At 45.2% G+C, this 14,157-nt stretch overlaps 2 non-coding genes across 2 annotated transcripts; both read left to right on the forward strand.

Moving 5' to 3' along the window:
• Positions 1–13,566: 13,566 nt before the first annotated feature.
• Positions 13,567–13,638, forward strand: TRNAM-CAU (transfer RNA methionine (anticodon CAU)). The gene has a single exon. It is a non-coding gene; the product is annotated as a tRNA-Met (tRNA).
• A 233-nt stretch (positions 13,639–13,871) lies between these two features.
• TRNAQ-UUG (transfer RNA glutamine (anticodon UUG)) lies at positions 13,872–13,943 on the forward strand. The gene has a single exon. It is a non-coding gene; the product is annotated as a tRNA-Gln (tRNA).
• The last annotated feature ends 214 nt before the right edge of the window (positions 13,944–14,157 follow it).

The raw sequence follows: 14,157 nt of genomic DNA on the forward strand, positions 1-14,157 counted from the left end.
TTGTCCCACTGCACTGATGTGTCTCAAGGATGTCCCTACTATGTAGACATAAAGCTCCTTGATGAAAAGATGGACAGTGCCCGGCAAGTGGAAATGGTAACTACCACATGGTTCTGAGAAGGAAAGCAATTACTGACACTGGCTCCAGACCAGAGGGGCTTGCACCATCCATTCCAAGTGCTCAGTGAACAGCTGCTGGGTACCAGGCACAGGACAGGCTTGCACAGAGACCAGTAAGCGGGCCCCGGCTGCCACGTTCCAGCCTGTGTGCAAGAAGGACCAAAGGGAAGCAGCACCCGACACCCACTGAGATGGAGGAGCAGCACCCAGGAGATGCCCTCAGGGTCTGGCAGCATTGCTGCTGTTTACATTGAGCCACAGAAGGAAGAGATGTGAAGGAGACATACCCGAACCAGGGCTTCCAAAGCTTTGTTCTTTCATCCAGGGACTGTGTCCTTGCAGGACACAAGTGCGGGAAGAGAGCACGACCACAGGCCCCCTGCCTGGTGAGGCTTATGGAGGAGCCACAGTGCACGCGTGAGCTCTTACAGTCACAGCCAGGGAGCAGCACAGAGGGCAGAGTGAGGGGACGAAGAGGCAGGCAGGAGGGTCAGGGGAGGAGGACACCTCCGACCCGAGGCCTGAGGGACGTGACCTCGGCAGAGATCAAGGGCAGCAGCCCAGAGGTGGGAAGAGGCCCCTGCATGAGGGGAGAGACAGCCAGGGAGCCGTTCAGAGGCTGCTGCTCCACGAGGCCACATTCTCAGTTTCCTTACCTGGAAAAGGGGCCCCACACTGGCTGCTCTCAGAAGCCTCTTCCAGCTCAAACCCTCCATTCTGAGGAGGCTCTGGGGCTACCCTTCTTGAAAACCCTCTTTTTAGAAGGAAAGATTCGAACAAAGCCTGACACTTCCAGTGTTTCTATCCGAGCTGTCCTGACGGGGGAAAGTGCTATCAGAATTGTGATTCGGTCAGTAAACCCTCCTGCAGCATTCTCTGCCTGCCAGGTACTTCTCTAAGGACCATCTCGATACCGGCTCGGGCCATCCTCACGATACACCTCTGACTGACGGAAGCTCTGACTGCCCGCATATTACTGCTAGGAGGCAGAGAGGTTGACTAACTTGCCCATGTCAGCAGAGCCAGTCTGCCCTTCATTACTTCGCTGGAGAAACAAAAACAAGGCTTCCTGTGTGCCCTTCACAGTAGAGAGGATGCATACTGACAATAAAATAATCGTGAACTTTGATACTCTTTAAGAAACAAAAATTCAGAGTAACCACCACCACTGGAACTGGTTTCTAACAGAATAATATGCACAATTCGTGATGAGAAGTCCTGTGATCTTGAGAATGTAACACCGGGTTTCATATTTTCCTACTAAAAAACCTTCAGAAGCTCATGGTTAGACACCAGAGGGAAGCCAGACCCAGCAGTCTGTTTCCTCCCTATCCAGCTCCTGCCCAACTTTCCCAGTTCTTCCCACTACTCCCAGGTGGCCTGGAGGACCTGTGCCCACCAGCCCCTTGGCACTGCCTGCACCCAGCTCTACCCTAACCGCCACTTGCCCATTGATCCCTGCATTCCACCTTTGTTCATCAGCTGCCTGTACCCGGCACCCTCCCCCCACCTATCCAGTTGCTTCTTGCAGAAAGTATTCCAGTGCTGAGGCAACTCTGCTAGGCTCTCCAGGGCCCCAGACTTCCTAACTTGCTGTGTTCTGTGACAATTAATAACATAGTGCCTCCCTTGCATCGTTACTTACTTTCTGTACTGTTACTTTTCATGAGTTTATGGTATATGCCTTGTCTCCTTGACTCTGTTACTGCAGACCTTGAGCTGTATATCTGACTCACTCCCAGTGATGGGCACTCAGCACGAAGCTGCCTCGGGAAATCAGGCCACTCCATCCATCTGACTGGGCTGCCAGGCGCCGCTTTCATCTCTGTCCTTGGCTGGGGGTAGCCTGTCCATCTCGACAAGATGGAGACAGCACTTTGAATTGCATGGAAAAAAATGTACTCTACAGAGAGACAAATATGGCCAAGCTTTCAGAGGAAATATAAGGTATGTTCATTAAAATATGTCCCTGCTGATAATCAGCACTGGAAATTCAAAAGGTGTTACCTTGAATAAATGTTATTTTTCACACTTCTGACTGTCTTCTTTATAAAAAATACAAACACCATGGAGTAAATTTCATATTACCATAAACTTTTTGCTACCCAGGATTCTGAGATGAATGAAATATTCTCTCTGGGGACTTCCCTGGTGGTCCAGTGGTTAAGACTCTGTGCTCCCAATGCTGGGGCCTGGGTTCCATTCCCAGTCACGGAACTAGATCCCATGTGCCACAACTAAGACCCAGCACAGCCAAATAAATAATTTTTAAAAATATTCCATTTGATCAAACATCCTTGACTCTGAGGCAGGAATATGGTTGTTCTTATGTTTCTATCTCAGCATCACAGTAGCAAGCAGGTAGTAGGTATTCCATATATTTGTCAAACCATAGAGCTGAATTGAGGTCCACTTGGTAGAGAGACTGAAATTTATCATGATGATATCACTTATGTGTGGAATCTAATATATGACACAGATGAACTTATCTGTGAAGCAGAGTCACAGATGTAGAAAACAGACTTGTAGTTGCCAGGGGGGTAGGAGGGTGGGGAGGGAAGGACTGGGAGTTTGTGATTAGCAGATGCAAGCTATTACATATAGGATGGATAAACAACAAGGTCCTACTGTACAGTCTGGGGAACTCTATTCAATACCCTGCAATAAACCATAACAGAAAAGAATAGGAAAAAGAATGTATGTCTCTATATAACTGAATTACTTTGCTGTACAGCAGAAATTAACACAATGTTGTAAATCAATTATATATACTTCAGTAAAATAAGACAAATGTAGCATATGACTATGACATTTCAAATAATTGTGACACAGTCACAACCACCTGACATTCAAACCTTATGTGTATTTTCTTGACAATTCAGGAGGCATTTCACGATCTCATGGCGCCTTATCATCATGATTATGAATACTGTTTTTTTCACTGCCATACTATATGCAGAGAAAAGAAAAAGAAAGTGAAAGTCACTCAGTCGTGTCCAACTCTTTGTGACCCCATGGGCTATATATAGAATGGGGATCTTCCCTACCCAGGGATCGAACCCAGGTCTCCCACATTGCAGATGGATTCTTTACCAGCTGAGCCACCAGGGAAACCTAAGAATACTGGATTGGGTAGCCTATTCCTTCCCCAGGGGATCTTCCTGACCCAGGGATCGAACCGGTCTCTTGCATTACAGGCAGATTCTTTACTAGCTGAGCTATCTATCAGGGAAGCCCCTATATGCAGAGAAGAACCTGCCAACTTGAAGTTCATCCTGATTGGTTTAGTTAACTGTATTGGTACAGATCACTAAACAAAAGCAATGTATTATTTAATATTGATTTGCTAAGTTTGTTATATAGCCCAATTGGTCTATAGAATCAATATTATCCCACTCAAATCCCTAGTTGGCTTGCTTGTAGGAACTGACAAGCTGATTCTGATATTCATAGAGAGGTGCAAAGGATCAAGATGATCTTGAAGAACTAAGTTTGAAGGATTTATGGCTATATTAATACAAATTAAAATAAAGCTATAGTAACCAAGTGAATATAACATGCCTTTTCTAATTCAGCTTTTAACAAAAAGCTAATAAAATACAGTATAGCTATAGTTTTCAAATCAACATAAAGCTATACTAATCAAAATTGTGTGGCATTGGTGTAAGAGTAGACAGACCAGTGGAACAGTAAAAAGTCCAGAAATAGACCTCCACATATAGAATCAATTGATTTTAACAGAGGTGCCAAAGTTACTCTGTAGGGAAAGGGCAATGTGATATAATAAATATATACTTGGTCTCTGCCCCTGGTTCCTGACACAGAGCTCTTAAATCCCTTGGAATTTTCCTGGGTATAGGAGCATCTTTTGTTGTAATGAGGCAACTCTGGATGAGCTCATGGATGGGGGCTGGTCACCAGAAAGACCAAACCAGCGTTAGACGCCAAAGTTTTAGCCCCACCACTGTCCTCTGGGAGAGGGACTGAAGATTGTTAATCAAAGATGACTATATGATGAAACTTCCATAAAAGTCTCTAAATTATGGGATTCAGAGAGCTCCTAGGTCAGTGAACACATGCATGTGCCAGGAGAGGGGTACTCTGATCCCACACGGGCAGAAGCTCCATTGAAGATCCTTCTGGGCTATATCCCTTGTATCTCCTCATCTGGCTGTTGAGCTATATCTTTTAGAATGTTCTCTATAATAAGTCCATCATCATAACTGTTTCCCTGGGTTTTGTGAGCCATCTTATCAAATTACTGAACCTGAGGGTGTCGTGGGAACGCCTGTTTGTAGCCATGTGGGATAGAAATGTTTACGTATGGGTACCCTGCGGGCCTACTGCTTATAATTGGTGTCTGAAGTGGGGACAGTCTTGTGGGATGGGGCCCTCAACCTGTGGGGTCTGCAGTAACTCCAGGTAGTTCTGTGAGAACTGAATTAAATTGTAGGTGGCCCACCTGGCGTCCACAGAGAACTGGAAATTGCTTGGTATGGAAAATCCATACATCTGGTGTCAGAAGTGTTGTGTGTAGAGAAACTTTTTCTTTAGGAAGTCTATTCAATAAATTGCTAGAATAACGGGATATCTGAATAATCATCATAATCACAAATGAGAAATCTGTATCTTTCACCATACAGAAAAATTAATTGGAGATAGATCATAGAGCTGTATGTAATAGCTGAAACCATCAAGCTTCCGAAAAGGAAACAGGAAACTATCCTTGTGTCTTTTGGGTTGCAGGACCCCGAAAGTGAAAACCATAACAGGAAAAAAATTAATAAAAGTTATGAAAAAATAAATAGGCAAGAGTCTTGAACAGCTACTTCACAAGAGAAGATATATGAATGATCCATATACTCAAGGAGAGATGTTTGATATCATTAGTCATCAGGGAAATGCAAATTGAAACGATAAGAATACTGGAAGAATGGCAAAAATTAGTAAAAGCAACCTTACCAAGTGAAGCAATGCAAACTCTCCTAAATTGTCAGTGGTAATATAAGTTGGTACCATCACTGCAAAACAGTCTGGCAGCTTCTTATTACATTAAGACTCTGAGTTTCCAATGCAAGGGGCACAGATTCAATCCCTGGTTAGAAACTAAGATCCCACATGCCACACGGAGTGGCCAAAAAACAAGTTTTAAAAAAATGAGACAGGCTTATTACTGTTTTTTATTATGGTAGAGGGCAGAATCCTAAGCAGTGGGAGTAGCTCGTGTGAACATTCTGAGTGGTGTTCTGGGCCTTTCCTGGTGAGTAGGCGGAAGATCAACCCTGATCATTTTCCCTATTAATACATAAAGTATTGATTAATTAATTAGAGAATGAACAATAAAGAATTATAAAGTGAAGAAGAAAATGTTAGTCACTCAGTTGTGACTCTTTGTGACCCTGTGGGCTACAGGCCTGTCCGTGGAATTCTCCAGGCAATAATACTGGAGTGGTTTGCCATTCCCTTCTCCAGGGGATCTTCCTAACCTGATCTTCCTTCCTGATCACAGGGAAAGGCCCAGAACAACACTCACTCAGCTGTTCACATGAGTTACTCCCATTTACTAGGATTCTGCTCTTTTCCATAATAAAAAAGAATAATAAACATGTCTCACCTTTTTAACTTTTTTTTCCCCGTCACACCCGAGATTGAACCTGGGTCTCCTGCATTGCAGGCACATTCTTTACCATCTGAGCCACCAGGGAAGAGAATGAATGATAAAGAATGATAAAGTGCCCACGCCCCGTGCACTGGAAGCTCAGAGTCTTAACCACTGGACCACTAGGGAAGTCCCACATGTCTTACTTTCGTAATGACAATTTTAAAATACAATTAAGGTTGGAAAACATAAGTAGGTCACTTAAAAATTGGTAAAATGTTTTAAACTCCATTTGATTTTTGGAAAGAATGAATTTTATAGGTGAATAATACATTCCTAGTTGAATTTCATTCATTATCAAAAGCTTCAGAGATAAATCTTATAATACCAATTTAAAAAATACTGTAAATACCCTTAAATTTACTGATAACTGGGCTTGAAAGTATGTTTCCAATCCTCCACCACCAAAAGCTCTTCTCCAAAGACATCCCTTAGGTGATTTGGAAACTGGTGAGGCTGTATCAATACTTTATGTATTAATTATTAATCCTTATTAATACATAAAGTCCTACACACACACACCACAGACCCCTACCACATAAGTGTAGCTCTAGCCATTCCACCCCTAGGTATTTACCCAAGAGAGAAGAAAGCAGATGCCTGCAAAATTGCTTATTGAAGAATGTTCATAACGGCTCTATTCATAATAACCAAAGTGAAAGTGAAGTTGCTCAGTCATGTCTGACTCTTTGAGATCCCATGGACTGTAGCCTACCAGGTTCCTCCTGGTTCCTCCTCTGTCCATGAGACTTTCCAGGCAGGAACACTGGAGTAGGTTGCCTTTTCTTAGGATTGAACTCAGGTCTCCCACATTGTAGGCAGACGCTTTACCATCTGAGCCATCAGGGAAGTCAGGCTCAAACAACCCAAGCGCCTTCAACAGGCAAGTAAGAAACAAATGGAGGGGCTGATCACAGCAGGACAGGAGCGCCTCCCAGATTCCAGGGAGGTGGTGCAGGCTCTCTTGAGACCTTTTGTGCTTCCTCGTATCAGCATTTTGTGGAAAGTGTTTTGAGTTTCCACAGAAAGGTCATTCAAATAGAGCAAAGCTTGAAGTGTGGTGTCTTCAGACCTGGATGTTCCAGGTGCAGGAATTTACAAGTTACCAGCACAGTTGTGCTTGGTTGATTCCTGCAGGGTTCAAAATGGAAATTCACACAGTTCTGTAATGTACATCAGTGGCAGCTGGCTGAATATACTAGGACAGCCACACATGAAAGAAATGAAGGGGTAATGAGGATGTGGTAATGAGGATGTGTGTGCCCCATAGGGCTGATCTCCCACCTACTCACCAGGAAAGGCCCAGAACAACACTCACTCAGCTGCTCACATGAGCTACTTCCATTTATTAGGATTCTGCCCTTTCCCCTAATAAAAAGGTAATAAACATGTCTCACACTTTTTTTTTTTAACTTTTTTTTGCCACACTTCACAGCATGTGGGATCTTAGTTTACCAACCAGGGATTGAACCCACGACCCCTGCATTGGAAGCTCACAGTCTTAACCACTGGACCACTGGAGAAATCCCACATGTCTCACTAATGTAGTTGCAATTTAAAATTACATTTTCATTAGAGCACTTAAAAATTGGTAAAATGTTATAAACTCCATCTGATTTTTGGAAATTGAATTTTATAGGTGAAAAATAAACACATTCCTAGTTGAACTGCATTCTTTAAAAAAAATGAGAGCTTCAGAAATAAATCTTAAAAAAGAAAATTCTGAAAATACCCTTAAGTTTATTGATATTAACTGGACCTGAAAGTGTGTTTCTAATCCTCCTCCACCAAAATCTCTTCTCCAAAGACCTCCCTTAGGTGATTTGGAAACTGGGGGAGGCATGATCACTCTGTACACCTGAGGGCAGAAAGCGGGTCTGTGGGTGTGTCGCTATGTAATTCTTCACAGGTATCATGGAAACCATTACATATTTGGCTATGTGTACAGTACTTACCTCCTGGATTAAGGCAGGTCCCGGAAAGGCAGCCCTCCCTTAGAATGTGCCCTGGGGCAGATGGCCCTGCACAGGCTGTCCCCTATGCCTCTGTGTTCTAAGCCATATTTACCTAAGTTTGAGAAGAACACCAGGGACGGCCTGGAGGCAGGAGTTGAAGGTATGAGGCGCATGCCCCTTGTAGTGACCAGTGTGTCCCAGCCAGGTCAGTGGCCTTAGCATCATCACCAGTCAAGGATGTTACTGTCCCCCAAAGCACAGTAGGACAGAAAATTCAATAGCTAAAGGCTGTTTCTGAATAAAGGAGCTTCTATTGCCTTGACTCAGGGGCCCCATCTCCAGCCCCACTCCACCTGGGCTGTAGCTTCTCAGTGTTTGTCTAAGCATCCCTGGTCCTCTCATTGCCTGAGCTCTAAACCTCTGGGGAAATTTTGATTCACGGGCTACTCATCACCCATTCATGCATTCATTTTTTCATTCATTCATTCACTAGCTTGTCCACTCATGCTGGATGCCCTGGCCCACAGGAGCAAAGGGGACACAGGCCCCACCTTCATCAGGCCAGGAAAGGGAGGCAGCCTTGATTTAGCACTCCTCACCTGGACCAGCAACCCAAATTCCCTCACAGTCAGCTCCCTTCCCCGGGTTCCCCTCCACTCACATGCTAACCAAGCCACCTGAATGGAAGACCCAGCTCCCATGGTGACTCCATCAGCCACCCCAGCCACCTGCCGCACAGTGAGAGCTGCTCCTCCCTTGGACCTGCTTTGTACCCTCCTGGTTTCCAGCTCACAGTCTGGGACAGTCATTATGCACATTATCCCAACAGGACCCTGAGCTTGGAGGTGGAGCTCCTGATTAGTGCTGGCCTGATGCAGAGTAAGTTTGGGAAAGTGACCTAATGAGTGAGTGATTATATTCCAATTAGTTACTGTCCACTGGCCCAGGCGGAAAACTTCTCCAAAGCCTATGGATTGAAACACAGAGGACCAAGATGAAAACTGCCCCTTATCCTGCTGGCCCTGGGTTAGGGATAAGAAATTGAGAGGAAGCAGGCAGTCAGAACATGAACATGGAAGCTGATGCAACTCTTCTGTAGAGAATTCTGGTGGCAAAAATCAAAGGTAAACATGTCACTTCAACATCAATGCAGAGCTACCTCCACAGGAGACACCGTGCTTCATTTAGGAAATAAAAAGATGCGACACAAACCCTGCCTCTAACAAATCAAACACTGCAGTTGTTAAAAGTGGGCGAAGAAGATTTCTTATGTTGGATAGTGAGCTACAGAGAAGTAAGGAGGGGCTGGAGGAAACCACATGTTTCCGGACTAGAGCTGGAAACATCAGTATGAACTCATTTCAGGGTTCATATGACACAGCACAAGGGCCTGAAGAAATTCATTTTCCTGTGGTGGAACTCCTTACTCATTCACCACTCAGTCGCTGGACATGGTATATGATTATTTCATGACATAGTCATGAAGCTCAGTACTTGTAGGGGCAATAAGCAATGTATTTGAGTTGCACTTGTAGTTGCCTTAAATTCAGATTAACTTCGTATACTTTTAAAGAATTACCGATCGTATCAAAATTGAAACAGAAGGAAGTATCTTACTGGAAAGAAGGAAAAAAGGGGAAAAAAACCCTAAAAAAGTCTGGCAGAAACTTCAAAATATCAAAAAGTATACCACAATGGTGGAGAAGGCAATGGCACCCCACTCCAGTACTTTTGCCTGGAAAATCCCACGGATGGAGGAACCTGGTGGGCTGCTGTCTATAGGGTCGCACAGAGTCGGACACGACTGAAGCGACTTAGCAGCAGCAGCAGCAGCATACCACAATGGAAACTAAAAACTGTAATGATAAAAAACATGGAAGAATCATGATAGCCAAGAAAATATGGGTAATAAAAATGATAACACAGATGAAAGGTATTATGAGAGTCAGAACATTTCTTAACAGGAAGCGAAAAAAAAAAAAAAACCAGAAGGGGAAAAAAAAAGCAGAAGGAAGATGATGGTAACAGAAAGGAAAACCACAACCCTCCAGTCAGCAGGACACAGCAGGTGGCCCCACCCACTGATTATATACTTCATTGATCACTGTGGTGCTTCACTAAACCTGTTAGAATGAACAATAATTCCCTCAACTCTGTTTAATGAAAAATCTGTTTTTTCGAAATTGTAATCCTATTTACAAAGAATCAAGGTACAATGGACAAAAAAGTTGCTTCTTGAAATATTTTGAGTTATTTTTTAACAGGAAATCTGTTACATGATATTGGCTAGCCTATTCCAAGACTAAACATTGCCTGTATTGTTTTTACAGTTTTCAACAAGACAGATATCACTTCCATCAGACTTTCGTTTTAGTGAATATCTTTAGAACTATCAAAACTCATGGACTGCACACAGCATATAAGCATGCTTATTTGAATGCTGTGTCTGACTCTGCAACCCCATGAACTGCAGCTAGCCAGGCTCCTCTGTCCATGGAATTTTCCAGGCAAGAGTACTGGAGTGGGTTGCCATTTCTTCCTCTAGGAGATCTTCCCCACCCAGAGATCAAACCCTCCTCTCCTGTTGTCTCCTGGATTGGCAGGCAGATTCTTTATCACTGAGTCACCTGGGAAGTCCATGTTTGGCCACACATGAATCACATTAACAGAGTAGGCTCCTTCTGCAAGGAGGGCAGAAACACACTTGATCCAATTAGTTTAGACCAGTAAAGCAAACATGGAAAGTGTTTTCCATTTCTTCCCGATCTGACATGAAATACAGATCATGGAATACATGACACAAAGCTCCTAACAAGCTACTGGGAGGCCACCACAGATTAGAGGTGGATCCTTGGCTCCAGACACAGGATGCTGCTGCTGCTGCTAAATCACTCAGTCGTGTCCGACTCTGTGCGACCCCATAAACGGCAGCCAACCAGGCTCCCCCGTCCCTGGGATTCTCCAGGCAAGAACACTGGAATGGGTTGCCATTTCTCCAATGCATGAAAGTGAAGTCGCTCAATCGTGTCCGACTCCTAGCGACCCCATGGACTGCAGCCTACCAGACTCCTCCATCCATGGGATTTTCCAGGCAAGAGTACCAGACACAGGATTGGTTTGGCCAAATCTGAGGGCAACCCTAAAATAGTAACATTACCAAAGGAACGCAAGGCTAACAACCTTTTCCAAACTACTACTAAGGGCAAAATTTGATGAACCCCGCTCAAAAGTGAATTATCTTTCTGTTTACCCTGTACAAACAGTATTACCAAATCATTCCCATATGAAGGAGTAATTAAGGTCTGCATTTTAAAAATTGGGGAAAAAAATGAGGCGTGTTAGGCAGTTAACTAGAGAAAAGCTTTGTGCTTTAAAGTTTGTGATATTAATCAGCTGTGTATAATTGACTTTTCTTGTTCTAATCAACATTCACCTTCATATCTAATTTCGCATTCTTGTTAAAAAGGGATCTCCAAACTTCACTAACTGGAGACCCCACCCATCCTGGGCCCTTCGGGGAGCGGGACACCTGGAGCCCGATCTGGAGCGCGCAGGGTCTAAGTGGCCAGGCTGTCTGTCAGCGTGGCCCCGCGGAGGGGCAGCTCCGGAGGTCACGCTGTCTAACGTGCAGCACTCAGGATACCCTTACGCACGCCGCAAGGTGCGAAACGCACACATCCCACTGGGGAGCACGGACGTCGCACGCAGACGTCCTCAGAACACGTGACTGCCAGGCCACGTGACCACGCCCACATGACCGCCAGCGCCGCTGTGAGGGAGAAACCCGGTTCTGCCGAGACTCGGCGAGTTCCCGGCTGACTCCGCGGGCGGGCGGGCGTCGTCTGCCGCTTCAGTCGCCGACAAGTAGAGCGGGTGCCGGGCTTGGCCGTGGGCCCAGGGTCCCGGGTCGACAGAGCTTTAGGCCGAAAGCGAGGCGGCCTCCTCTCGAGCGGGAACGGAGAGCTCCTTCGCTTTGCTCCTCCGCTCTCACTTCTCGGGTGTGCCGAGGAAGGGCACAGGCGCTGTCTCGCCTTTCTAGGGCACTGCCTATGGGCGGTGAGGTACTGAAAAGAGAAACCCTTTCGCAAGAGCAGAATCCTGTCACTGTAAAGCCCCCTGGTTTGCCGGGAGCGGTGTTGTGTAGGGTGTGGTGAAGACAGTGGAGTCCCGAAGGGGAAGCAGATTAAGTCCACGCGCGGACTTAGGGTCTGTTCCGACGTGGCCTAGCTCTCAGGTAGCTGGCTGTCCGCTCTGTCGGCAACCGATAGTGGGATGGAGGCTTGGTCACTATAACTTGTACGTGGGGGTCAGCCAAGGCAAGCTTGGTGGGAGACTGCATGTTGTCTCCTTCCCTGTCGCCACAGCCAGTTCAGTCCAACGGTGAAACATCAGCAGGATGGCTGAAAAGAGTCTGACAGACATCTGCAGACTAGCTAGGCAACCTGGGTCAGCCTTTCCCACACTGGAGACCTTTGGAAGAGGTTTCGCGTGGAACATGAATATTCTCAAATTCTGCACCCATTCGGAGAAGTCCGTCCGCACACATCATCAGAAAGCTCTTTGACCCGAATCCTCCAATCTGGTTTTGTCTAAGCCCTGCCCCCGGCATTGATAAGATGTGCGGCCCAGAGGCGTTCCCTTTGTCTTCTCCCAGTGGCTACCTTTTTCCCTCCGGATGTACCTATGTAGTTAGATTTATCAGGCTCGAAAAAATATCCTAGACATCTTGGGCTTGATATACCTTTGGAAGCTAAAAAATGATTCAAATGAACTTATTTACAAGACAGACACAGACTCACAGACATAGGATGAATTAATGAATTTATGGTTACCAGAGGAGAAGGGGCCGGGGAGGGATATTTAGGGAGTTAGGGATTGACATGTACACACTGCTATATTTAAAAGGGATAACCAACAAGTACCTACTACTGTATAGCTCAGGAACTCTGCTCGATATTATGTAACAACCTAAATGAGAAAAGAATTTGGAAAAGAATAGAAACATGACTATGTATAAAAGAATCACCTTGAGGTATACCTGAAACTAGCACTATACTCTAACATAAAATAAGTTTAAAAAAAAATAGTTCCAATCCTTTGACTGGTATGGTGCTCAGAGTCTGCCCATGGAATTCCAGTAGTTTCAGTCTCTGTATTTCTTTTTCCTGATGATTCTGTTGGTGCGAGAAAGGAGACAGCTTACTATCTGCAACAGTAAGCTTCATGGACAGTTTTTACATGAAAAGTTTCAACACAAATTCAAAGATTTCCCCCCCACCCCTCACCCCACCAAAGGATTTATATTCAGAATATTCTTGGGAGAACAGTTTTTACCTCTTTGAAATGCAAATTTATTTTTTAATGTTTTCCTTCGAATTAGAAAGCTGAACAGCAAGATTTTGTCACACTTGAGGCAGTTTCATATGAAAGAAACAGCTTCCTTGGCTATGGGGGAAGAAGTAGGTCAAGAGAAGAAACTGGATTAAAGGAAAGTTACTGACAATTGGACAGATTGGGAATCTTTCAAATGATGGAGAGAAATGCTGCTTTTGCTCTTTTCTGAAATCCAGCCAGCATCACTGCAATACAGATCCTGCTACTATTGTCCAAGGACACTCTGGGTAAAGATTGTGCTGCTTGACTTTTACTAAACAGCAGAAAAGGACAGAAATTTCTCTGGGTAAGCAGTTGAGAGAGGGAGAGCAAAAATCCACTTTATTCATAAATGGGCACTGGCAAGATGGTCCTTCCCTGAGCCCGGTTTCGTCTGCTGGTCTGTGCCCAGGGAAGCTTGAGGTAGTCAGAGACAGACTCAGGAAAGGAATATGTTACAGCAGAGTGGCGCAGCGGGAGCGTGCTGGGCCCATAACCCAGAGGTCGATGGATCGAAACCATCCTCTGCTATGAGCTCACATTTTTGCCTGCTATATGGCTTTTGGGTCCCCAGCTGTGGGACAAGGTTGGGCTGTGGACCCTGGTGTCCAGGGGTGGCAGCTAGTTCTGTGGCGTCACCATTAGCGCTCTGGACTCTGAATCCAGAGATACGTCAAAATCTTAGTGGGACCTGTGTACCCCTCTTGTCCTGTCCCAGGGGCACTTAGGCCAAGAGTGACCTGCAAGGGGACATAATAGCATATGGTTCTATGGTGTAATGGTTAGCACTCTGGACTTTGAATCCAGCGATCTGAGTTCAAATCTCGGTAGAACCTGTTTTGCCTGTGGCCATTTTTGTCTTCCCCTCTTGTGTCCCAGGCAGTGGGACATGGGGACATGATCTGGCACAGGACAGGCAGCAACTCTTGACACCCTGGTCCATCTGATCACCAGTGCTCTCCTTCCCCCAGAAGCCACATTAGGGATGTCTTTGTTCTTTTTAAGGTCCTCCCTAACCAGTTTGGCTTTAAAAAAAAAAGAGAGACCAGG

This window comes from Ovis aries, chromosome 11, assembly GCF_016772045.2.
Source record: "Ovis aries strain OAR_USU_Benz2616 breed Rambouillet chromosome 11, ARS-UI_Ramb_v3.0, whole genome shotgun sequence".
Classification (NCBI taxonomy): Eukaryota; Metazoa; Chordata; class Mammalia; order Artiodactyla; family Bovidae; genus Ovis; species Ovis aries.